At 40.3% G+C, this 25147-nt stretch overlaps 1 protein-coding gene and 1 long non-coding RNA gene across 2 annotated transcripts in view; one reads left to right on the top strand and one right to left on the bottom strand.

Moving 5' to 3' along the window:
* LNX1 (ligand of numb-protein X 1) overlaps positions 1–14229 on the bottom strand; it is a 222536-nt gene extending 208307 nt beyond the window's left edge. Inside the window, exon 1 of the mRNA XM_069014105.1 lies at positions 14082–14229. The gene's annotated coding sequence lies outside the window, so the exon portion shown is untranslated. The remainder of the gene's footprint in view (positions 1–14081) is intronic.
* Positions 14230–14424: 195 nt separating this feature from the next.
* LOC138109071 (uncharacterized) lies at positions 14425–21018 on the top strand. Its single transcript, XR_011150247.1, has 6 exons — positions 14425–14649; positions 15164–15270; positions 17906–18004; positions 18407–18489; positions 19936–20011; positions 20732–21018. It is a non-coding gene; the product is annotated as an uncharacterized lncRNA (long non-coding RNA).
* The last annotated feature ends 4129 nt before the right edge of the window (positions 21019–25147 follow it).

Genomic DNA, 25147 nt, shown 5'->3' with positions numbered 1-25147 from the left:
GACCATAAAATACTTCTTTGTATACGGTGTTTTTTTATACGAGTTCCATCAATTCCCTGGACTTCTCTGGTACTGAGGCTTTGCTGAACAAAGAACTGACTTTCAGGTGGTGTTTTCCTGGAATCAAAGCTAGCTAAAGCATTCGGCAGGATTTTTTCAGGCTTTGCTTGTTTTACTTTTCTTAGACATGTAATTTACTTTACAAATTGTGTGTTATATTTTCAAAAGAACAATAAATCATGCAACAGATGCATGCAAGAACTTGATTCTGCACCTCATGTTTACCCTGTAGCTTGGACTTCAGTTGAGCAAGATGCAGAAGGGTCTCACTTTAAATACAGTTAGTCTGGGGCTAACAACATAGACCTGAAATACTCAGAGAGCTCAGAACCTCACATTTACTGATCTCAATGGAACTGTGAGCATCTTTAACATGTCAGAACACCCTGCCAGCTGGATGCACCTTTAGTGAACACTGCACAGAAACATCAAAATGATCAAGTATTGTGTCTGGTACAAAGGGGCTTGCCTGAAGTTATGGTACTGGGGCATTTGCAGTTTCAGCAAGGTTCACATTCTGCACTTGGAGAGAACTTTCTTTGTCTCTGTGTTTCAGATTAAAGAGCTTCCTGCAAATATTTCTGGACTTTAAGACAGAGAGGTCCATGTTTTCCTCACAGATAAAGACAAACTTCAGCTAAAGAGGACTTAATAGCACAGCTGCCATTCCAGGATCTTCAAATCAAGATCTGGCCACACTCCAAAAATCTGGGGGGGAAAAAAGTGTTTGGATGCTATCAACCCAGGGATGTTTTGGATTGTGCTAGTATTTCCCAGCAGAAAGTGGCCAGGTTTGGCTCCTAGTGACTAATGAAGCTGTCATACACCATTCCTTCCTGCTGTTTAATAATGCTTTCAAAAAAGCCCTTTATGGAGATGAATGGTATAGTAGTGCTGCAGCTGAGGAACTGGCATGCTGTCAAAGAAAACAGAGCCCAGTTTACTATGCATGGCACTGTATTTTTCATTATACTTCACAAAGACGTGTTATTAACTGAAAATGAATTCATCATTAGGGAATAGATATTATTTAGTACATAGTTCAGTATAATTTTGAGACTTGATTCCAATAGTCAGATTTCATTTTAGCAGCAAAATTACCTGTTACTCTAAATGGTGATACAATCTTCACTGTTTTTTAGATCCTGAATTTCAGGAGACAATATCAGTCCTACCACAAAAATTAATTGCAATGGAAATGCATTTCATTCTTTCCACTTTCTGCTCAGTAACATAAGCATGCACACAAGTTGTATATCACATACACTTAATAAAGGTGGCAATTCAGCCGAATCAGTGGTGTAAACAACACAGCCATGACAGTTCCTACATTCAGATCCAGATCTCAGCTTCTGCTCTGTTGGTGGAGTGATGTAATCAAGTCACACATGTGATTTTTATACTCCTTAATTGACTTGTCAGTAACCTCAGGCAATTGTGGGGCACAGAAATATTACTGCTGTGCAGAACACTCATCTGAAACACGAGTCCCAGCCTGTAAAAACCTACGCAATATTTCTACCTCAGTGCTGTGTCCAGGACTGTCTCAGGCAAGTTCATCTCTTTATGGATTCTTGGGGGCCTTTGGCAGCACAGCTGAGAAGGTGTGAAACACCCCTACAACCCTTTGACTCTTGCTGTGAAGCATCAGGGAAAATCAAATGCTCTCCATAGCCATACAAGCACTCTTCACCACATGTTTCTTTCAGATGTAAAGCAGGGAGACAAGAGACTGACATATCTTATCAACTCTCCACACAGAGCTCCATCAACATCAGCCAGATGAGCCCAAACTGATTTGTGGTGCATTTGTTTGAACACAGTTGGCTTTCAGAAGCTGCAATCAGAGATCACAAGCCTTATCTGTGCAGGGAAGTTTAGATAAATAGTGCAGTCAGCTTGCTATAGAGCACCTTGGGTTTACACAAAATCTACTTTTAACCATTTTGAACATTGGCAAGTATCAGATGTGGTACTGCATAGATCTAGCTTATCCTTTCTCTATTCTGTGATGGAGGAAAACATCTCTGAGCACTTAAAATCAGTATAACCCATGCATTTGGAGAGTTAATTATGGAGCAATACAGGGAATAAACCCATCCTGCACAAAGCTTCACCCGACAACCTTTCTTATTATGCATTCCCTTGTCCTTATTGAAAAGTGCAGAGTTAAAGGACTTAAAATCAGTTAGAAGGCCCATTATTCTCTTGCAACATACTCATTTTGTCACTGCCTTTTTAAAATTTCTGGCTTAGAGGTCCCAGTGTCAGATACCAGACAGCTGTATGTATTTGGAGTCACACAGGCAGATAAATTTGGCTTGGCATCTTCATACTCCTTTTGATGCTGAAACCAGCAAATTGCAGAGGAATAGCAGGAGAACTGAAATCTGTCAGTTACTTCTGTGGAGCATCTTTCCAGCAACTTCACTCAGCAAAGTGTTATTTCTGGCTTCCATCAACTGGCAAATGGCAATTTAGATAGTGGCAATTTAAACAACCTGGCCAACCATTCTAAAAACGGTAGAATACTCACTCTAGAACTAACACATCAAAAAACCTTCAAAGGCTACACCTCTCATTCCAAAAAGCAGAAGCCTAAAGCCAGGCGTAAGGGATCCCTGAACCTGTTAGAAAGGGGCAGGTCTTTGTTTTCTTTTTTTCTTTAAAGTGGGCTTGAATCAAAACAGGACAATTTTGCAACTTCCAGCATGTGTTGCAGTCTTCATGATTCACAAAAGCCCAGAAAACAGATAAATACAAATGTATTGTTTACTGTAAGAAGGCAAAATGCATTGTACACTCAGGAAAACATTGGCAGAAGTAGCATTTTTAATCAAGAGGGCTTTTGAGCAGTTCTGTAACTGGGTAATCCACAGAGTGGATCATTAAAATCGGTGAGAACCAGTAACAGCAAACACCAATGGCCAACCAAATGAATCTAGGTATTATTCACCACCATTCCTGCACCACAGTCCATTAAGCCCAGTTTATGTCATAATACAGCTAGTCCCCAATATTACATATTGTTTAAACATCTTTATTAAAAAGCCTGTTTTATGGAATTCTCCCATCCCATTTGCACAGACTGTATCTCTATCTATTCATTATCCCAGTACATTGTTTTGGCAACTAGAACCATGTCTTACAGGGATGAGCAATACTTGGAAGGCATCCATAAGTTTTCACTTGTTTCTAATGCAATCAGCAGCTGGAAACAGCAGAGGAGCCAGTTCTAGAGTGACCAGCAGCAAGTGATGCCCACCAGAATTTCAGGGCTCTTGACACAATGGTCTCAGCAGCCGCAAACTGAACAGGGTCGAGGGCAGCGCCAAACACCACATTTCCCTGGATAAACCTTCTTCCCCATACTAGCACCAAGTCACCCAGTGCAATGGCTTATGGCACTGCTGCTGAAGGTGCTGCCTTTGGACCAAAAATTGGCCCTTTGATTGCTGGAGGTTGTGACACACCAGTCTTTAGAGCAAGGTTCTGAGCTAGGTTCTGTTCTGGCTGAGTTTCAATTTCAACAGTATGATTTAAAGGGAAAATTTTATGTTAGCAGTATCACAACTGTTTACAATGCTCATGCAATATTCTGATACACTACAGAAAGCTCTATTCTGTAACAAATTTTCACAGTAGGTGAAGCCATTTATTTTTACCTCAGTTTTCTCTTATGGCTGTCACCCCCACCTGATATCAAAATATTTGAATTTCATCTGGCGAAAGCACACTGAGGAATCACAGCATTACATGTGTTTTAAAGGGATAGTCTGGAAAATACAATGGATAAAAGAAAATTTCTTCTCATGAAGCTTGACTTGGATATTTGAAACAAGATCCATGAACTTTAGAGCATTTGAATTTTCAGGGATCTAACAATTCCACTACTAGATCAACAAACAAAGTAAAACATTTCTATGAATTCCTAAGAGCCACACAACATGGTATCAACAAATTAACAATCGTATTTAACCTTGATGGGAGTTGAAGAAAGTGCAAAAAGTCCAAGGTAGATTTTAACCAGCATCTCTGCATGAATTAAGCCACAAGAAATTAATAAGCAAGGAAATCCTGATTTTGTATTTGTCTCAAACCCACTGCCCCCCCTGCTGTCAGTTACTCTCCTGAGGAGAAAGGCCCTGGAAGTTCACCTGAGCTGCACCCTATTTGTCTCACAAAGTATTGGAGTTGGTAACAGAAGAATCCCACGTTTCACTGTGAGGTTTCCAAGAATCTTGAACTGTAAATTTGAAGACCAGAGTACTCTGATTCATGCAGGAGCAAGACTGAAGCACTGAGAGGTTTTGGCCCATGTTATTAAGGAAGTTTTTTTACTGATCTGTGCAAGTTTGAGGTATTTAGAATCTTCTTGGCATCATTTCATACAGAGACCAAATTTCTGACAGTTTCAGGTAAAATTTTTCCCTAAGTTGTTTTTCAGTTCCTCCAAGAGTTTGGTAAAACAAAATGGAAAGAAGCACTCAAAAAAAGTGAATTGCAACTTCACATCTGAGCCAATTTGGGCAGAATTACAAGCAGAGTTCAAAAGCTGTCTGAGTGATGGGAGGAGGTGATATATCCCTTGCTTCAGGAGCAACAAGAAGTCACTACCCCTTTTCCTATCCAAGAATAGATTATACTGTCTTTCATCTCTCATCAAATGAGGATACTGTTAGCAAGGGTGGCCTGGTACAGTGCTATCAGGAAAATAAAACCTGCCTCCCAGCCCATGCCAGGCTCACGTTTATTAGTAGGCCATGGACTGTGCCTTTAGGTGGCATAAATTGGTAGTGGTGCGTGGAAGCCCAGAGAGTCACGTCCCACCACCAAGGGTGACTCCTCCACCATGAGGTGATTATGTGCACTGCCAGCATTTAGCAGAGCAGCTATACGCGCTTTCTACTAAGAGGATGCTTGTTGTGTTTTCCTAGAAAATCATTGCTTTCAACTTTAGACCTTCCTAATCCCCTGACAGATGCTTTAACCACAAGTTTGCTTTCATGCCTCAAGACATGCAAGTGACCACCAAATTGAGTTTCATCCCCAGAGTTTACATTATGGGCTGTTTGCCCGTGTTGGAAAGAGTGCCTGACATCAGGATTAAATCAACTTCAAGGACTTCAGTAGCTGACAAGTCAGCTATGCTTCCCTTCTCCACAGTTTTTCAGATCTGGTTGAAATCCCACCCTCTTCCTCCTAGGAATCGTATCCTGGCCACAGGTATGCTTACAAGGTGTCTATTTTTTAAACCTTGAGCACCAGTTAGTTTTATATCAAGATAGTTCTTCATTTCCAAAGGATAAAACTGCTTTCCTGCTGAACAGCCACAGGGCTAACATCATTACTTTACAGACTTCAGGTACCACACAACTAAAGGTTACAACACTGAACACCACCCTGCACACCACACTTGGAGAAGAGCAGTAAATGGATAAATGTGCAAGCATCAAAAGAGCTGACAAAAGAATAAACACTGAGCAGCAATCCATCACATGGTTTCCATCCCAGTGCTCCAAGATTACTTAAAGCAATAGTTTACCCATGTACAGGACTAAGAATGCAGTTATCATGCTGCAGCTCTGGAGATGAACTGGATTCACATATAACTTTCCAAAGGTTACCCGCCCAATGGATAATGCAACTTCAATGCAAAAGAATGTAGTTAGATTTAGAGAGAAACATAAAAGCTAGATGGACTGGGATGTGGAAATACGTTTTGCAAATAAATCACAATTTCTTCACTTTGAAGACTTGTTTGTGTCTGTGAGTGAAAATAGAGATAGGAAGGCTGCTTTTTAAATGAAAGAATTTACCTGGGAAGAAATTTTGTAGTCAGGATTAGCCACTCAACACCCACAAACTGAAGGGCCAATTCCATAGAACATCAATCCCAGAATGTCTATCTTCAGAGTATTGAGCCTTTCTAAAAAATATCTCCTCATAACACATTGTCTAGGCATATCAAAGCATTAAACTGCTCTAATTAGCTGAATTATCCTTGCGCACCTCCTACTCCCCATGGGTGCTTCAAGCAGGGAAGTTCAAGCCAGAATGCTGGCAGGTGAAGAATGTCACAGCACAGACTGCTTGATGCCACTGTGGGCATTAACTTCCACTGCAGACTAAAAAAGCTGAATTCTCTCAGGGGTTGGTGAGGATGTTCAGCCTCTCAGAGGAGAGGCCAAAGACAGAAGTGGTGGCAGCGAGCATGAGGGTCCATGGGAATGCAGTGAGGGAGCTGCTTACAGCACAGCTCAGCTTCATGTGGCAGGCTGGGCACATGGGGGTGGCACTAGGCATTACCTGAACCCAGCACACATAGATCCAGCAGCTTGGGAGAGTGTGCCTGTGAAGGACAAATGCAGCGGTGGGAGGAGGAAAGGGCTGTCTAGAAGAAATTTTGGTGTTAAAAAGATATTGGTGAAGGAAATGAAAGTTTTCTATTGCACAGGTTACTTTCCTGTTCCTAAATAATGCGGCACTAATACCATGTTAAGTGACCAGAACCCTGATGTCTCTAGAGATGAATAATGCAGATGGTGCATAGGACTTGCATAGGACTTAATGATTTCATGTAACCTGTGCAATAGTGCAAGACACTAAGTCAAATGTTACCCAGAAAACTCAACACCTCCTTAGATATGCACTTTAGTTTAAACCCCTGGGTTGACAAGATGACTGGGACAGAGATGAAAATCCAGAATCTGGAAGGGATCATTGCACAGAGCCTTCTAGCAGATTAAAGTCAGTGGGAATATTCAGGTGTATTGAAATAGCCATTCCTCTATAAAAACACATCAACTCCTTACAAGTGTTTTGATTGCAAACTACTGCACAATGCCTTCTCTGCAGCAGATAATTTTTATGTTTGTTCCCAAAAAAATCCATCCTGGTTCTACACAAACTACATCATCAACTAGGAGCAGTTACTTGAATCAGTTTAGGGAACTGTAAGAAATGGGTCTTGGAAAAAGCAAACGCTGTCTGCCATATTATCTCCTTTTTCCCTTGGAGTTGACAGGACAGCTGCCTGCTATTACAGTGCACCCCAGGAAATGCTTAGCTGCCAAAAAAGTCCAGAGCCAGAAAGGGATTAGCAGACAAACAGAATTCATGCACCTGGAAGTCATGCAGCTAGATATGCCATCTTTCTAAGATATGATACTTCAATCTCATTTGCAAAGAAACAAGAACAAACAGAAATTACTTAGTGTCATCATAATTACAATAAATATAGGAATTGCTATACAGTTTTGTGACTAGATTAAGTGGCAGTAGTTTTCATTTAACTGCAGTAGTCTGTAGAAGGACTTACATAATTGTCATAAATATAATACTGTCTATTTTATGTCTAAGCTGTTCCTAAATAATGCAGCATTAGTACCATGTTAAGTGACCAGAACCCTGATGTCTCTAGAGATGAATAATGCAGATGGTGCATAGGACTTAATGATTTCATGTAACCTGTGCAATAGAAAACTTTCATTTCCTTCACCAATATCTTTTTAACACCAAAATTTCTTCTAGACAGCCCTTTCCTCCTCCCACCGCTGCATTTGTCCTTCACAGGCACACTCTCCCAAGCTGCTGGATCTATGTGTGCTGGGTTCAGGTAATGCCTAGTGCCACCCCCATGTGCCCAGCCTGCCACATGAAGCTGAGCTGTGTTGTAAGCAGCTCCCTCACTGCATTCCCATGGACCCTCATGCTCGCTGCCACCAGTTTTAAGTGGAATCAGTTTGTATCCTTACCTCCACAAAAACAGCAGCAGCAGTAGTACTGACAGCCTAAAGCATCTATTCAAGATGGATGACACATATCCAGCCCAGTGTCAATGAACTTCTAACAAAGCTACTGCACAGTCCACTGATAAGTATTATACAAGCCTTGGTGTGCACTGGGGGTCAGACAGTCCAGGACAGTTCAGGTGGAGACTCTTCCTTACAGTTGTGTACATACTTATCATGCCAACAGAAACAAGTTAGTACAAGAGTCACTGAAATATTTAAGAATTCAATAAATTAATTCTGCCCTTATTTTAGAAATACATTCTCAGCCAGCTTACAGACAGAAGTGACAAATGCTTTAAGAAGTTTCAGGAATCAAAATTCAGAAGAGTTGTCACACCCTAGGAAACAGCAGCAGAGAATATCTGGAGAGCACCAGAGTTATCCCAATTGTGGCTGGAGAGTGGCTTTCAAAAAGGAGCCACCATCAACCTGTCAAGGTAGTAGCTACATCATCAGTACTGAGATCATGCATTACAGAAACTCCTGGGAATAACCCTGTAGGAGTAAGCACAGTGAATTTCAACAAAATACAAGCTTTCACTAACAAAGGCTGCCAGTGTGTTCAGTCACTGACTTGAATATCAGAAGCAGAAAACAGGCTCTGATGGATCTACCATAATTGTATACAGGATTGTTTTGAGAATGGTGGCTGTGCAATTGCAGCAATAGCTCAAGGTTTGGAAATGGAAGTTAACAAACAATTCTTTCCTCTATTTTTCTGTAACTATAAGTTAGCTATAAAAGTTTTCTTGTATTTGTACAATTTCAAGCTTACTGTTGTTGTTGTAAGTTAAGAACTGTATCCACTGGATCCAGTTGCTCACTGCACTACTGAAAAACCAAGGTTAGAAATAAAGGTCTGTACTTTCCTATATTCTGCCATCTGCTCCCTCAACCTCTTCTTAATCCATAACCTGAAAGATGCCCCATCTGCTCCCATCTATGTTCTGTGATAGTTGAAAGAGAAATCTGCCAGAGAACACTGTTCTGGAGTTGTGTGGATCGGCTAACTCAGAGGGAACTAACTCCCTGCTACGGGGGTGGGAGACCTTGGGGTCATATGGTACAGAGGGGGTAACAGCAGTGGAGAGCTGCAGCTGATTAAAAGCACATTCACATCTATTGACCTTTCCTGGAAACTCAAACAAGTAAAATGAGTGGCAGCAATTCACAAAACTTCATCAGTCCCATGAGGATGTTACAAGCATCCTTCTCTCTTCATGAATCCCTAGTGTTCAATTTGTTTCCAGTTTCCTTGCCCAGACAAAATATTGAAAAAACAGAAAACTTGAGTCTAAAAATAACTTTCCCGGTCCCTTAATTCCACTAAGCAATCTCCCAACTGCAACCTCCTCTTCCTTATGCAGTAGCATGACTAATGCAGATGCACTCCAATCTTCACAGATAAAATAAAAAAACTCCTAGTCTTATTCCTAAATCAAACTTCATGTCAATGTAGCACAGTTGCAATGAACAGCTGTCAATGTCCCTATTGCTCAGCTCTTTAAAACCAGAAATGACCACAAATCAGTGAAAATAATAATTGCCTGAATGCTCTATATAAGCAAATTTTTTTTTCTAGCAAAATAATACTAAAAAGTCAAAGTAGATGACTATTCTGGAAGTAGACCATGTAACAAGCACTGTATCAGTTTTTCTTGTCACCATTTGCAAAGTGTAATCACAAGCCATACCATTAATCAGTAGATATAAGCCCTCACACATGGAGGCTTTTGGTGGTGATTTCTGCCCCCCCCTCCTTTGGTTTCACTTTGTAAAGTCTCTGGAAACCTTGTGGAAGCAGAAGACTGAGAAACTCATCAAAAATAAGCTCAATCAGTGATTATAGGGTGCTGATCTGCCCACTATCTTTCTACTCATTTTTCCATTTCCAGCAACCAGCCTCCTGCATGATGCGTTCAGGAAAGAGCTCCAGACTGCATCAGTCACTCTGTTTGCATACAGAGTGCTGATGAAGCCAAGATTTACCTCTTCTGAACCCATCACTCCTCTGCACTATTCTGACATAGAAATAATCTGGAGCAAAAACTTTCTCTGTGACAAAAAAAGAAGTTACATGGGCTTCTTTAAGTTAAGCAGTAAATCTGATGGCAAAGAGAAGCTCTCCTTTCTCAAATTATTCATGCAACAAAATACAGAAATAGTCATAAAAGCAGGCATGAAATACAAGCCTTTTGACATTCCAGGACAACTGCATGGCTCCACATCTTGTTGCCTCACAAACTTTACCTGTGGTGCCTGAGGAACCCTGAATATTCTAAAATGTTGTCAAGTGAGTATATAGAGGGTGGCACATAGACAGGCATCCATAGCACTCTCTATGCAAGTGGGACACCCTGATTTCAACCTGTGCTATACTTATGGGGTTTGACCTTCAGTTTCCAGACACTTAGGTTAGCTTGTAAAATGAAATTGGAAAACTGGAATATTAACAGCTGTCCAGAAAAAGCAAAAGTAGCCCTGGGGGGGAAAAAAGTAATCTACAAAGGGGAGCCATTATCCACAAGAAAAACATGTAGCCACAGAAGAGGCCACAGCTGCCTTGCATTTTGAAGAAACAGGAGGCCTTTGCATTATTTACACACATACACACACCCTAATCTTCTTTTATTGTTTCTGTAGCCATAAAATGCCTTAGTCTGGATTTTCAAAAACTCACAGAATGCCTCCAATCAGGGAGAGACATGCAAGGCAGCCTACAGTAACTTCACTTGGGTACTGGCAGCTGATAAGCCACCAAAACACAGCATTCCAACAGCACAGGCACCTGAGCCACTGTGCCTGAAGCTATGGTGCCACCTGAGAGCCCATGCCACCCTGTGGTGAGGTGGGCAGCCCGAGGGACTGACACTGAGACCAAAACCTCCATGCACTCAGTCACTTATTGCTGGTTCCTGACCTAGTAATCCTTGTCTCCCCTCTTACATTCTGCTTTTGCAATGGCATTTGCTGTGGGTGCTGGGCCCCTCCTAAAGCTGCTGAAAATCAACATCTTTAGTCCTGAAGCTGCTTGGAGAGAATATCATAGCAACTGCAGTTCTGGATGTCCATCCAACACACTAACTCACTTCATGCTACTAGGCAGGAAACATCTGTTTCTCTTTGCTCAACCAAGTTTTCCTTATAAAGTGGTCCTGAATGTGCAATTCTGGGTCAGTTTGGACATATACTAGCAGATGAGATATTTTTACTCTATTATATAAGTTGGAAGTGAATTATACTGGAATAGCTTCAGGAGGTCCACCTAGAAATGGTAGAACACACATGGAAGTAATTTATTTCAAAAATAGGAGAGTCTGAGTAAATTTACACAGTTCATAGTGGGTTTTTTTTGAAAGGCCTTTTTCTGCACTATTCCCAAGTAGGCATTTACCTAAAAATTACTTGGTAGACAGATGCACACTGTGCTTGAGAGTACATGTACTGATGTTTTGGTATTGGAATTTAATTCCCTTTTTTCCCCTGGGGTGAATTTGCATATGTGTGGAGAAAAGAAGCCTTTTACTTCAAGCAGCATGATTCACACAGATGCATGGACAGGAGGTGACAAGTTGCACTAGATATCCCTACAGATTTATTTTACCCTGTGCTTATAGGTAAGACTAATATGTAACCACTACTTTTTGCAATATTGACACTCATTAGGTAAAGTTTCAACATTGTAAAACAAGACTGGTGAAGCAGAGTTTGAAAAGTAACCGTTAAGACCTTAAAGTAGTTGGAGTCCTTAAAAATAATCAAATAGAAGAGAAACTTGAGTACTAAATTATGCTGTGACCTAGATTTTTTACATATCTATAAAATGAAATTTCCATTTATTTGCACCAAATCATATACATAAATTACCAAGTTATGTTTAAATTATCTAGAACTGAAAGGATTTTTTCACAGATTTACTTCATAGAACTCAACCATTCACCTATTGTAGAATTCCTTTTCCTTTATCTATTAAAATATCCCAAAGCAGCAAGCTCACAGACAGTGACTAAGACACTAACAGACTGTGTTCCCAGCAATTGCAGGGAAAAAAATACCATGAGCGATGTAAATGTTAAAAAGATGCCATCCTATAAACAAGCAGTATATAATCCTTTTTTTCCTCAAATAATAGAGGACAAGGCACCTGCCCACAATGCTAGTAAGACCATTTCTGGATCAATTTTAAAAGTCAGGTAAGTTGCTATCGTTTGCAGAAATGCTTAAGCTTACACAAGCACGGTTCCTGGAAAACCTTCCAGTACAAAAAGGTACCAACAAATCACTGCAACAAATATCAGGATTTCAATATCAATTTCATGTTCTGTTGTGAAAAGACAACAAAATTGCGCAGTCACAGACCACTGAGAAATAAAGGATCTGCAGAAAATATTCCTTTCTATGGCCATAGAAATCCATACCAGAAAACTGGTAATAATAACTTAAAGTCAATAGAAGTATTTAAGATAAACTACATGCACAAACATGCATTTTACCCTTTTGTTTTCCAAAGCAGACAAACCAATACACAGAGCAATTAAGAGAGGGAAAAGAGATGACAAGGCAAGAGACTTAGGTATTTTAAAAGAGGAACAAAAATAAAAACCCAACCTAACCAAAAAACCCCAGCTTTTCTTACCAGAATTTCTCACTAAACTCACTGCACTTCTCTATCAGGGTTTAATTCTCAAACTGGTAAAATTAGCAATCAGATGATCCTGTTGTGATATTTAAACTCGTGGCCACCTTCATCCTGTCAATGCCATAAAAACTGAGTATATCAAACACCTTTCAGTTAATACACAACAGGGGGCAAGCAGGTCCTCAGTGCACCTTTCTGACTTCCTCTGAGCTTTTGCATTTGTGACTGAGAATGGCATATCAGTTTTCCTGGAAACCATCCAAAGTTAACTCTTTATTTTAGTATTCAACAACTCCCTCAAACCATTTCTCAAGGCATACTTCTCTTACAGTTAACAACAACAATCGAACATGCCATGCTTTTTTTTTCTTTTTTTTTAATAACAAGGACAGAAGAGACCAACAATTGAAATAACAAAGGTACATGGCTAATTCTCCCTGTGTCAGACAAGTGAACCATGGGAGCATTGCACTCATGGCTCTCCCACTTCCCAGCCCCAAGGCAGGCAGACACCAGCCTGCACCTACAACAGGGCACACTTGTAGTTTTGTCAGTTCCACTGGCACCCAGGTGTAATAGCACTGACTGCACCGTGTGACCCCCACCAAAAGCTCTGACTGTGGCTCTTACTCTGTGACAACCCTGGCATCTAGACTTCAAGAGTGAAAGACTCAGGGAAAGTCTTTCATGTCTCTGCAGATGAAGGTTAATTTATCTTTATTTTTACAAAGCTAAACAGACAAAAACTGCAGCTGCAGATGTACATGTAGTTCTGAGTAAGCAAAGATTCTTCACATGGTCTGCCCTGCAGTATCCCTTGTGCTAGCCAAGATTTCTGCTGAGCAAGGGTACAGAGGCACACAACAGATCTGTCCATATTCTAAATCAGCAGAGCACAACCCATTTCTAATACAGAATCATTTAGAAGCTTTAATCTTCCTCTTGTAGTCAATCTGTACTGACAGTTTTTGTTTTTAATCCACAGGACCCTAGCCTGCCTCTAGTGCATGGATGCACTTTCTAGCAGTGCCACAGAGTCCCATGGTAGAGCAGCTCTCAGAAGCAAGATAAGTGCAAGAGCAAGGACTTAAAGCTACTAAATATTTCTGGGAACACCAGATTGTGTCCCTAAAGTTCTCACATTAAACAAGATTTTATGCTAAACAGACTAAAGCAGTTTGGTTTTTTTGTTTTGTTGGTTTGTTTTTTTTTTTAGAGTGTTCTGAGCAAGGACAAAGAAAAAAATAAACAGTATGTAGCAATAAATCACTAGAGAGCACCAGAGCAAGTATGCCATTAGAAGCCCAATTATGCAATTTCAAATCAGTCTTTGGATTGCTTGGCTTTGCCATTTTGATGTAGTTCTTTCAGTGTATTTTATGCAACTTAAACCACACAGCATACATTGATAATCAGGGAGCAATTTCCCCAACGTTATTCAGGTAAAGTTTGATTGTTTCTTCTGTTTCCAGATGATGACCAAAAGCCTGCTAAAACACTTGCAAGTTAACCTGCTGAAGAAACGTGGCATGTGTGTCTGATTACAAGTTAGTATATACACCTCATAATAAAATCTTAACCTGTACCTTTTTTGCTGCAGGTATGATGAATCCTTTCCTGCTTTCTGAAAAGTCTTGCTTAGGGCCAAGGCACTTTCACATCATCACTGAGGTGCTCATTGCTCTGCCAGGAGATACCAGAGTACAAGGGCAGAAACCAAGCACAAGGGAAAAAGAAAAACTACCCCAGCCACCAGCTATTTAAAACCTCAGCCCATCCCTGAAGCAGCTGTGGAAATGCTGGCAATTACCTCAGAAACAAGAAGCAGCTGGGTTCCCTTCCCGATCTTTACAAAGCAAACAAGGAGAGGGAGGGTCTTATATAATGAAGTGGGATGGGAGTGGTGGGAGAATAAGTGATACTGGAGGAAAGTGTAGAGTTAAAAGGCTGTCAATGTACAGTTGGACAATCTGTCTAAAGGGCCTTGTGGTTAGTTGCTGATGGAGTGGGGGAGAGTATAGCCTCAGTTTGAAAAAAAGAAGTGTGTTATCAGAGTAGAGATACTGAATGTGGGTGTGTGAGTTAGGCATGGCTTCTTTGGGAAACACCATGACTACCTGGTGGTAGTCATGACTGAGGAAAGACAGTCTGGAGGTAGGTCTGTGTATTTTGTTTATTTCATCTGCTTCTTCCAGGGCACCCTGCAGATGGAGGGAAAAAAAGATCAGAGGAATTTTTTTCTACCTGCCCTTTATCTTCCTAGCTCACAGTGATATATCTGTAGTTGCCATGTGTATGGTCAGTAATGGAGCTTCAAAAAATAAGAAGGGGTTAAGATGAAAAGAATCACTTAGCAAAGTATTACCAATGTTCATCTTGTTTCTTCTTGGTTATGTGCGGGGACTGAGCTTGCCTGTGTAATGATTGATTTGCAAGTTTGCCACTGGAAATACCATTTGTACAGAGAACACATATATTTGCATGTGTGGTTCTGTAGGTAGCAGTGAGCTCACAGCCCTATGAGCCATTCAGGACCATACAATACCACAGTCTACACATGCAGATAACTGGGATTCCCCTTTAAAAAGTGAGAAACAATTTACTTTTCTTTCAAATATGACTGTTCTGCGTGATCCTTACCCTTTGTGACTGGTAATTATGCATTCAGCATCTATATATATGCTACACTCTCATGAGGAGAATTATGGTGTGCTGGGGTGCATCAGGAAGACCATTGCCCGAAGGTCAGCTCCTTGCAGGAATTCAGATGCTCAGGTAACTCTATCCTTTCTGGCATTCACTGGTTTCACAACAGGTAAGCAATATAACACTTCTCATTGCTGGATGGGCTACATGGTCTTTATTGGAAATAAAAGTATTCTACCTCTCTGTCCTAAACTTTTTATAACATGTTGTAAATGTACACTTGCAAGAGGTTAAGGAGACATCTCCCTAATGAGTTTCAAACACCTCCCAGTAGTACTTACTAAGAAGAGAATGCTAAAGATCATATGAACTGTTATGGGTAATTTTCCCAATTTTTATTTCCATAGAGTATTCCTCATTTTCACTAGGCAAGTTAAAAATATTAATCTGCTAATATGTCCTGTAGATTCACACCATAGATGATGCTCTTTAACTATAATCAGCTGTACAGCACATTTTACAAAGAAACAGGGAAAGTACAGGCAAATCTGACCAAGTGTCTTAATTTAAAATAACACTGTCAACCCTAGGTCATTCGGTCTTTTATGGAAGAAGAGGAACTCAGGAGATCTATTTTCCATTCTCTGGCTTGATACAGCTGTTAGTGCTGTAGCTAAAAGCTGGTATTCATCTTTGAAGATAAGCTGCCCACATGTGTCTCTGGGGTTAGCCAGATGGTCGGAGCACGCTGCTGGTGCACAACTGTGGTGTTAGTACAGCCTGAGTGGAACTAATGGGCAGAAGCGTGGGTGGGATGCTCAACGACTTAAACATTTGTTTCTTTTTTCTTCATTAGATGATACTGGTGGTCCATGCAGGCTAGCAAACCTTTGCTTCACTTAAGGTTGAGGGTTTCACTTTTTTTTTTTGTGATTTGTGGGTACTGAGAGCTTGCCTTGTCACACATCACCATCAGATATGCTGTACTCTTAAACTACCTAAACCACATCTAAAAGTATATTTTGTACTTCCCACAAAAGTAAAACTGGGCTAAGACTTCTCATGTAGTTAATATGTTTATAATATACTCTTTAGAGGGTAGATATGCAAAACCTCATTTAACAAGGATGTACTGAATATTGATTAAAACAGCCCTGCATTTAAAAAATAAAAGCTATATTTTACATCTTATTGGTTAGCTTGACAATGAAGTTAGACAAGAACACTGCACACTACAAATTCATATGTGATTTTTTTTCCCGCAATTGGTGCGTCACTGCTATTTTGTCTAAAGCATGTAATGTTGTTTAATGATGCTACCAAAATTCTGAGAGACGGCAATAGGGAAGGGAACAAGAAATCTCCCAGGAGGACAAGAGCACAGAAACCCAGCACTGAAGTAAGCAAACAAGAGCCCAAACAATCTGGTGGTTTTCTGTTGGAAGCAGGCTGAAACTGACTTCTGAAGAAAACAAACCAAACCTTTCTGTTCCTCCAGCATTCTGTCTCATCTATAGAGAATCTGTTCACATTACACAAAGCTTCTTGAAGAGAAAGAAAGCTTTCTTTACCACCAAAGTCCATTAATTCTATGGGAAAAAACCTCTCCTTCTGGGTGTTGTTTAGACTTATATAAATCACTATTTTAAGCACTTTACAACTTAGTAGTTTTTTGACCTTAACACATCAAAATGGCATCCTACAAACTATCAGCTTAAGTACAGGAATACTTACTTAGGAGGTATTTTGGTCATTCAAATTTAATTTATTATACCAAAAATTAACCTATAACTAAAATCATACACCCTTCAATTTCTAGGTATTTTACACGTTTCCACAATTTATCTTTTCAATGCTAAGAAAACATGAAAAGAGTTAGACTGATTTCTTAGGAATATGAACTGTCTACAGTTACAACAGATCTACATCGGCTTACAGCCTGAACCACAAAACTTATGTTCATCATTGTCACTCATAAATTTCAGCTTATGTTTTCCACAGTTAAATTCCTGAGTTAGACACATTAGTCCCTGCAGAAGATTATGTAATACATTGCTAAGGGAGAATTAGGAGTACCCGAATGGGACTTGCAACTTTGAGCACAGTGACTAGAGAGAAGCTGAACACAACACCCTGGGAACACCAGAGAGAGAAAAGTATGGTTGTAATTCAGCCCTCCCTGAGACACAGGCTCTGCCTTGCAGCTTGAGTTAATCTCCTCTCTCTGAGGCTGAGTTTCACAGCCTAGAAATTCTCCCCAAGACACTGGCCCCTGGGCAACATTTCTCATTTCAAGTTTAGCAGAAGAAGAGCAGTGGGTTGTGGCTCCTCTTTCCTCTCCAAGGACACAGATACATTCTTATGGCTTAAGCCAATTTCTGAAAAGTAATATTCTACTTTGATTCCACTCTTCCAGCATGCATGCCTGCCTTCTGCATATAAAACCTGACTTACCACATCTAAGACTGCCTCCTAGCCCTCCTTTTGCCTTTCTACTACTCAAATACATGGGGCACAGAATGAACACATTTGCCTTGGTTAATTTTTATTTTCTAGGGCCCCAAAAAGAAACCCCATAAGGATTTGTTGTCACCTTTGACTACTGTAGTAATTCATATTCTGTACTGTTTGTAAGTAAACTTCCAGTAATGTTAGTCTTCTGTCTGTTCTCAAACTCTTGTATTAAACATGAAGAATGTAGCAAAAGCCTGTCTTATATTTATATGAGTTGCAATAACTTTTTACTCTTTGTTATTCTTCACAGACAAAATATCTTCCAAACTATTCCTAACATTGACAGGAGGAGGAAAGTAACTCTTCAAACCTTTAAAACCCAGTATTTTTCTAAAGCTTTCAGTTTCAGGTAAATACCACTGAAATGCTTGATCTATATCAAAGCAATCAAAACTACAAAGACCAGCAGTTTTGAAAAAATAAAAACTGTCCATAGGAAATGGTTTTGTCTTAGTTTGGATAATGAAAAATGACCACAAGTCACTGCAGGGAAGCACTGATTTTTCAAATTCTCTGTAGGATGCCAGTATGGGAGAGCACAGAAATCAAGGTGTCACCAAAAAGCAGGAAGCCATCTGCCTCTGTCTCCTACTGGTGGAAAGTTTTCCAATGACCATGAAGGGTGGCAGGCCTGCTCCTGAAGGCGATGACCTCAGAAGATATAGACCCTGTGGTCACTAAAAAACCTGAGATAGAGCAGTAGGTTTTTACATTGTTTCATATGATATTTGTAGAATTTTCCAATTTTTAGGAGAAAACTTCAGCAAACTCATCCTTCTGGAGTCCTGCTGATGTCAGAGGTGTTACAGCATGAATTATTTCAGATCTGAGAAGGTAAGTAGCATTGGATCTTAGTTATTCTAGGTAGTGACAGTATTTATTATTTCCCTGGCATACAGCTAGGTTTGAGTCTTACTCATAATTATATCTATAAGCAACTATCAGGCTTATTTGTAGTCTGTTAAAACAAGCAAAATTTGGTGCCCATAAAACCCCACTGACATTATATGATATTTCCAAGACACATTATTAATGATAAACAGCAGCTGTGAAAGCGAAGTCCCTCCAAGTAAATGCAGAAGGCATCTTTCTTGGCAATTATTTGTCAGACTGGACTCTGGAGACAGCAGAGGCTTGAATGCGAATGATGAACTGCACAGCAGCCCACTGTGTGTCTGTAGCCTTGGGAAGGGCAGGCACAGCCCTGACTTTTAAACAAGGACACATAAACAGAGCCAAAATGCTGAAAGCCATCATTATAAAGCCTGAGACAAAATGTAACAACAACAACAAACAGTTGGGTAACCTTTTTGAAGTGGATATACTCCTCTTTCAGTGTTTTCTGAATCTCCTTAAATTTTGATTGGCTTTAGATTTGAAAGCAGTTGGCAGACAGTCAAAATTCAAAATTGATGAAGTACAATTGGTCTGTTCATGGGATGCTTGGAAAAGAAAATAATGATCTTTCAGACAAAAATGTTCTGAGGAAGCTAAGCCTCCATGTCAACAGATAAGAAAGCAAACAGTGGTACTGAAATGACTGGAACAAACAGTATTTAAAAGAAGGTTTTGTCCTGGAGGAATTGTAGTAAATTCAGAGGTCTCTGTACTTGGTGATCTTTAGGATATTCTTTTATGCTTCCAGGATATGCTGGCAGTATAACAAAATCCAGGGGTCATATCTAACTTGTATAAATTGCATTAGTCCAGAGGGGAGAGCTGAAAGTCTGCAGCTCATAGCATAGAAGAATGATCCCTGTATTGATCCAAAAATTTTAAAATGTCAGGCCTGCTTAGCACAATCTTTTAGACCACTCTACCCCCGTCCCCCCTGCAAAAAAGAGGGAGAAAACCCAATACCAAAACACCAAAAACCACCAAATCACTGTTGAGGTGGCTTTGACTTGTGGACAAATTCAAGAAGGCACACAAAATACATGTAAGTTAGCCTCCCCCTGGCAAGATGTGGGGTAGTGTTAAATCACTCTATCACTTACTGTCCTCCCTGAATGAAAAGCAGTGAACTAAATGGGACAGCTACTGGGTTCTGGCTCAGCAAAGTACTTGGCTTCCTAATCTCCCCTGGGTCCTGAGGGCAACCTGCGAGGTGCTAGGAGATTGCAGATGCTCATGACTTCTGCAGTACTGGGGCCTGAATTTGTATATCAAATTTGATCTACTTTTGCACCTGGATGACAGGTCATTGTTGATGTCAGAGCAGAGGAAAGTGTGAGAGACAGAAAAACTAGAGGTGTGTAACAATGTCACTCAAATTGTCAGCTACCTGAGGATTCAGAAAATTTGTCCTGTCTTCAATAACAAGGCCAACAAGATTTGGTGACCAGTGTGAAAGAAGGTAAATATAAGGAAGAATTTGTTTTGCGAGGGTGGTGAGACCCTGGAACAGGTTGCCCAAAGAAACCATGGATGCCCCATCACTGGAACTGTTCTATGTCATTTTACAGGGCTTTGAGCAATCTGATCTAGTAAAACATGTCCCTGTCCATCCTGCAGAAGGGATGGAACATAGGCTTTTTGAAAGTCCCTTACAATCCAAACCATTTTGTGATTTTTCTGTGTTGGAGGATGAACACTGTGGTACCCTGTGGGGAAGGGTCTGTGACATAGAGTTGCACCTCTTTGGTAAATCTAAGCCAAATTGGCATCTGTCAGACAATAAAGGAGTAATTCTGAGAGTAAAAATGGCAATAATAGCTTCCTTTCCCTTTCCTGACAATAACTGCTGTTAAAAATAGAGGACTTCAATTTACAAGCCTACTCCAGGTGAACCAATGTCCCTTTTGATCAGCCAAGCAACAGCTCGCAGGGGCACCAGCCAGTGTCCTGAGCCAAAGGCTGGCTTTTCTTCAGCAGGAATGGAGGAGCAGGGACAGGATTAAGTGAAGGATCTATTTGTATGGGTTTATTGGGAGTCTGCTGGAATCATTTGCACAGGTTGGGGCAGTAAAGGGAGGGCAGCAGGCAGCGTGTGTAATGTGCGGGGAGCTGGGGAGTGGATGGAAAATCTGTAACTAATAGGCATCTTTTCATCTTTCTCACTCTGTTTTCTTTCCAGTGGTGCCCAGATAGGGGACAAATCTTCCCATAAACAGTAATCCTTTAGAAAGTGTTCAAGTATGGCTATTACTTAACTTCCTGATTAGTAGCAATCACCACCTGCTACTTCTGCTCCACATTGTCCAGCATAATGGAAGTGTTCATTTCCCTGGCTGTGAAAAAGTAATGGGAGGGGAGTCCCTCTTCCCTGTTTAAGAAAAAAGAGCAACAGTCCCTCCTTTTCTTCTGTAACTAATCCCAGACCATATTTATCCAAGAAAATAAAATTTTATTTCTGATGACAAATAGCTGGATAAGGCAGATTATGGTTACTTTAAAAACCCCCCAAACAAACCAAAACCAAAACAACAAAAAACCCAATTCACAAAAACAATCATTCCAATTTCTTTGAAATAATTAAGGGTTTCTGCTGCAGGGCTTTTTTATTGCCTGCCTATGGCTTTGAGATCCCAGAAAGTACCAAGCAAAGACAATATATCAATATTTTTGACAACTCAAACATGCAAAGACTTTGCAAAGACTTCTGCTTTCTTCAAACCTTACAAGCTGAAGCTGCCAAGAGAGCTGCACATGTTGCCTTGAAAGACAGCTGTTAAAACAGTTTCCTTTGATCAAAATTCTTCCATGTTTATAGCTAGAGCAAGAGAAAGAATTATAGGATTTTCTTAGCATGGACTGAAAATCATAAAAAGAATGAAACTTGCAAAACCTGAAAAGTGCATTTGTCATGAGCGGGCATAACTTTTGAAATGTCAGTTAAAAGGAGACAACCCATGAATAGACTATGAGGATTTTCAGACTTTCTATTTCCCTAAAGTCCTCTTTTGTTTTACACTGGGAGTGGTGGTGTCCCTTCCTAGAGAAGCACAGGCAGGCAGTAGATTAGTCCTTATTTAGATGGTAAGTTCCAGCCTATTTGAATTGTATTAAGCATTCTCCTTACTTCTGTGGGATTTGTCATAAATCTTGAGTAAATATACTTAGCACAATCTCAAAGACTGAAGTTTTGATTTCTCAGAGGGCTCAAATCTTTAAGCCTTAAAACTTCTCTTGTTTAAGAGAGATAAAGCAAAAGAATCTACTTGTCAAAACAAACACGGGGTAAAAAACCCTCAGTACAACCCTAGACTTTATCTCAATGGGAAGTGGCACTCATTCGGGGCTGTTCCATAGCATTCTTTGCCCAGGAGTGAAATCTATTATAGGAATTAGTACTGCCCCTTAAAATGGTAGTATCACTAAGAAGCAAATGAATCCTACTCTCTTTCCCTCTCTTTTCCTATCCATTCTCCTTCTTCTAAACAGTATTCAAAGGTTTCTTCAAAGGTCTTCATCCTATCTTTGTTGCCATGGTCTCTCACAGAGTTGAAACAACATTTTCAAAACTAATGCCTGCTCTAAATGCATTGTTGTTGGGATGCTGAGTCAGTTCTCTGCTGACTAGGGTGAAAGAAAGAGAATCTTTGAAAATCAGTTTTAACATTCAACTAACCTGAATGGGGAAAAGCAAGACATCTATATGCTACTAGACACAAGCAAAACTTTTCAGGGGTGAGATGCCTTGTATTTTGGAAAGAAAACCAAACTGTCTCTAGGGGTTTTTGTGTCAGCTATGCTGATTTTACTCTTTCTTTTTATTCATACCAGACCTGAGAAAGACAATTGCTTCTCAGAAGGGAAAAGAAAAAAAAAAAAACACAGAAGAATCCTGTTGATTAACACATACTTCCCCCCCAACTAAATCCTTGCTGTGGGAGTGACAGAGGATGCTTGGTATGCAGTTGTGACAGGCAGGGCTAGTTTTGGCACGGCTGAAATGAGTAGGGGGAAATGATGAAGAAGCGCCATTATTTCTAAGGGAACTAACAAGATATTTTGCTTGTATTCAGCTTCTCTGTTTGCCTCTCTTGTTTAACTACTTGCACATTCTTTGAAATAAGGTCCATCTCTAGCACACATATTTGTACAGCACAAAGGGAAACAAGCTTACTTTTCTAATTCAAACTTTCAAGCTTTATTATATAAATGAGAACATCTATTTGCTATGTAAATTAAAGCACTGCACACTCTGTACACACATTTCAAGGAAGGACAATCTTTGTCACAAACTTGCTTACATCAACTTTAAATTCTTTTTATATGCCTGGCTTCAATTTTTTTGAGATCTTTTGAACATCTGTCTTTAGCCCATGGTCTGGCATGGCATGCTAAATTCTGTATATTTGTTCATTATTCCTAAGGGAGCAATTTACATGAAAATTCTGCTGGTCTAATTATATGCCTCAGCTAGAAAAACTATTCATCTGTCCGCAGCAAATTTCACCTTTATGAAACAGATGATGACTTTGCCAGAAACTTTCTGGACATTGTAACAACTGAAGGTTTTACAGCCTACATTTGTAATATGGGTCATAAACTGAATTGAAGGGGAAAAAAAAACCCTTAGAACACTACAGTGCTTTTGAAAACAACCCTTCACCTTTGGGGGAAAAAAATCACAGTTTAATGGGGAAAGATGTTTGCAGCAGCTTATTAACAGTAAAATGTAGCCTCCCCTGCTACTTGTATCTCCTGGAGTCAGGGAGTTCAGGTTGAGAATGAGGAAAAGCTCAACAAGGATCTGAAACAGCAAGTTGTGGGTCTCAGTCTCTGAGATACTTGTGGGACTGAATACTGGAAATGTTTCAAGGTGACAGGATACAGAAAGAAGAATAAATGGGGCAAGAGTTCTCCCTATAACTCAAAAATCATGAATGGGAAAGTGCATTCCTATAGGATGAAGATGGATACACCAAAACAGAGCTGGTGATCTTGGGATTTGCAGTTTTCAAAGCTGTCCACATTTTAGACGTTTTATAGGTATTTCTAAAGAGATGAACACAGACTGCACATTGTGTGTACACTTCTCCTGCTCCTTTCCCCCCAGTTCTCTCTGTGACCACACTGCTTTTTTCCCCCCATGATTTTAATTCACATAACTCTCCCCTTTTCATTTCTAACACCTTTCTCTCCTGGTCTTTTGAATTTACTCTTTTTCTTTCTGTGCTCCTTGCTCATAATTTGCTAATTTTCTCTAAACTTTAGTTTTCCACGTTCTCCTAAATTCGACGCTCCCAGAACGTTCATATTCCCCTTTTCTAGTCTGTTCTTGGCTTTACGGTCCTTTTAAACACTGTTTATATACTGTTGCTGGGGCTTCCATTGCCTTATATATATATATATGTATATATGCCTCCATATATTTACACTCTCCTATCAGCCATATCAATCCATCAATTCTATTGCCTAATCTACCACACACTCTTCTTCCTAATTAGTATCATAACCTGAAATCCATTTCTCCAAATAACTTCCCTTTTGGATCCCAGTGCTACACATCTGCATTAATCTTTTCACCTTCCATGGCTTGGATCCTTCTAGGTTCATTTATTTTCTGCCCAATATCTCCTTTTCTAATGAGTACATTCTCTGAGCTCCTCAGTATGTACTGCATTATCCTCATCTTCTTCCTAAATGGGCTGCTCTTTTTTTTCCCCCCAACTTGACTAAAATATCACCCCTTTTTGTACCCATCACAGCAGCATCACAGAGCCTAATGACAAGAATGAAACAGAGAGCCCTCTCTGCTTGCCAGCCTGGGCTTCCCCTGCCATGTTACTTCCTCATAGCTTGTGGACTTTCTATGGAAATTGTATCTTCCTTAGCGATCCATCAGTGGGATTTACAGAGCCATGGGCATAGGAGGGCAGTGCCTCTTGCACTGCCTGCCCAGCGCACTTCAGCTGCGGGTTTCACTCCTGATGGGTTGCACCGGAAGAGTTATCCTCATCCCCATCCTTAGAGCACAGCTGGCTCTGTCCTCTTCCTCAGGCAGATTCACTGACTGCCACGGCACAACCTTTGGCACAAAGCGAGGCAGGATTTGGCCCCAAATCAAAGACCTCACCAATGTGTCATACGAGTTAGCATGAGTGTCTGTGCTGGGGAAGGGCTAAGAGCTAGAATAGCAAGGGTATTTCAGGTCAGGCCTGAGGCGAATTAGCAGACAAGTTGTGAAGCTTACACAACATGTGGCCACATTATGTGTGGCTCCAGTCAGCGCTAATAGCCTGTCATTGAGCTCCACGTTTAAACAATTTGAGCAAACAGCAAACACAGAGGATGGGAGGAGGGAAAAAGACCTTCGAGGAATAAGAAAGATCAGGCTACTTAGTATACTTGACAAGCAAATATTGCAGCAGTGAGGACAACGGAGTATCTATTAGGTAGTAAGAGACACAACCCAGTTCCTACCATGCAAAAGTAACACAACACAAAACCAAAAATATACAATTTGTCCAATTTTAAAATTCACTTGGCTAGCAGTTTTTCAAGCTACAATGGAAACCAGTTATTGGTTTAGGCTGTGTCTGAT

Source organism: Aphelocoma coerulescens, chromosome 4 (genome assembly GCF_041296385.1).
Source record: "Aphelocoma coerulescens isolate FSJ_1873_10779 chromosome 4, UR_Acoe_1.0, whole genome shotgun sequence".
In the NCBI taxonomy this organism is placed as follows: domain Eukaryota; kingdom Metazoa; phylum Chordata; class Aves; order Passeriformes; family Corvidae; genus Aphelocoma; species Aphelocoma coerulescens.
Note: the sequence above shows the minus strand (reverse complement) of the source record. Positions and strands in the feature narration are given on the sequence as shown.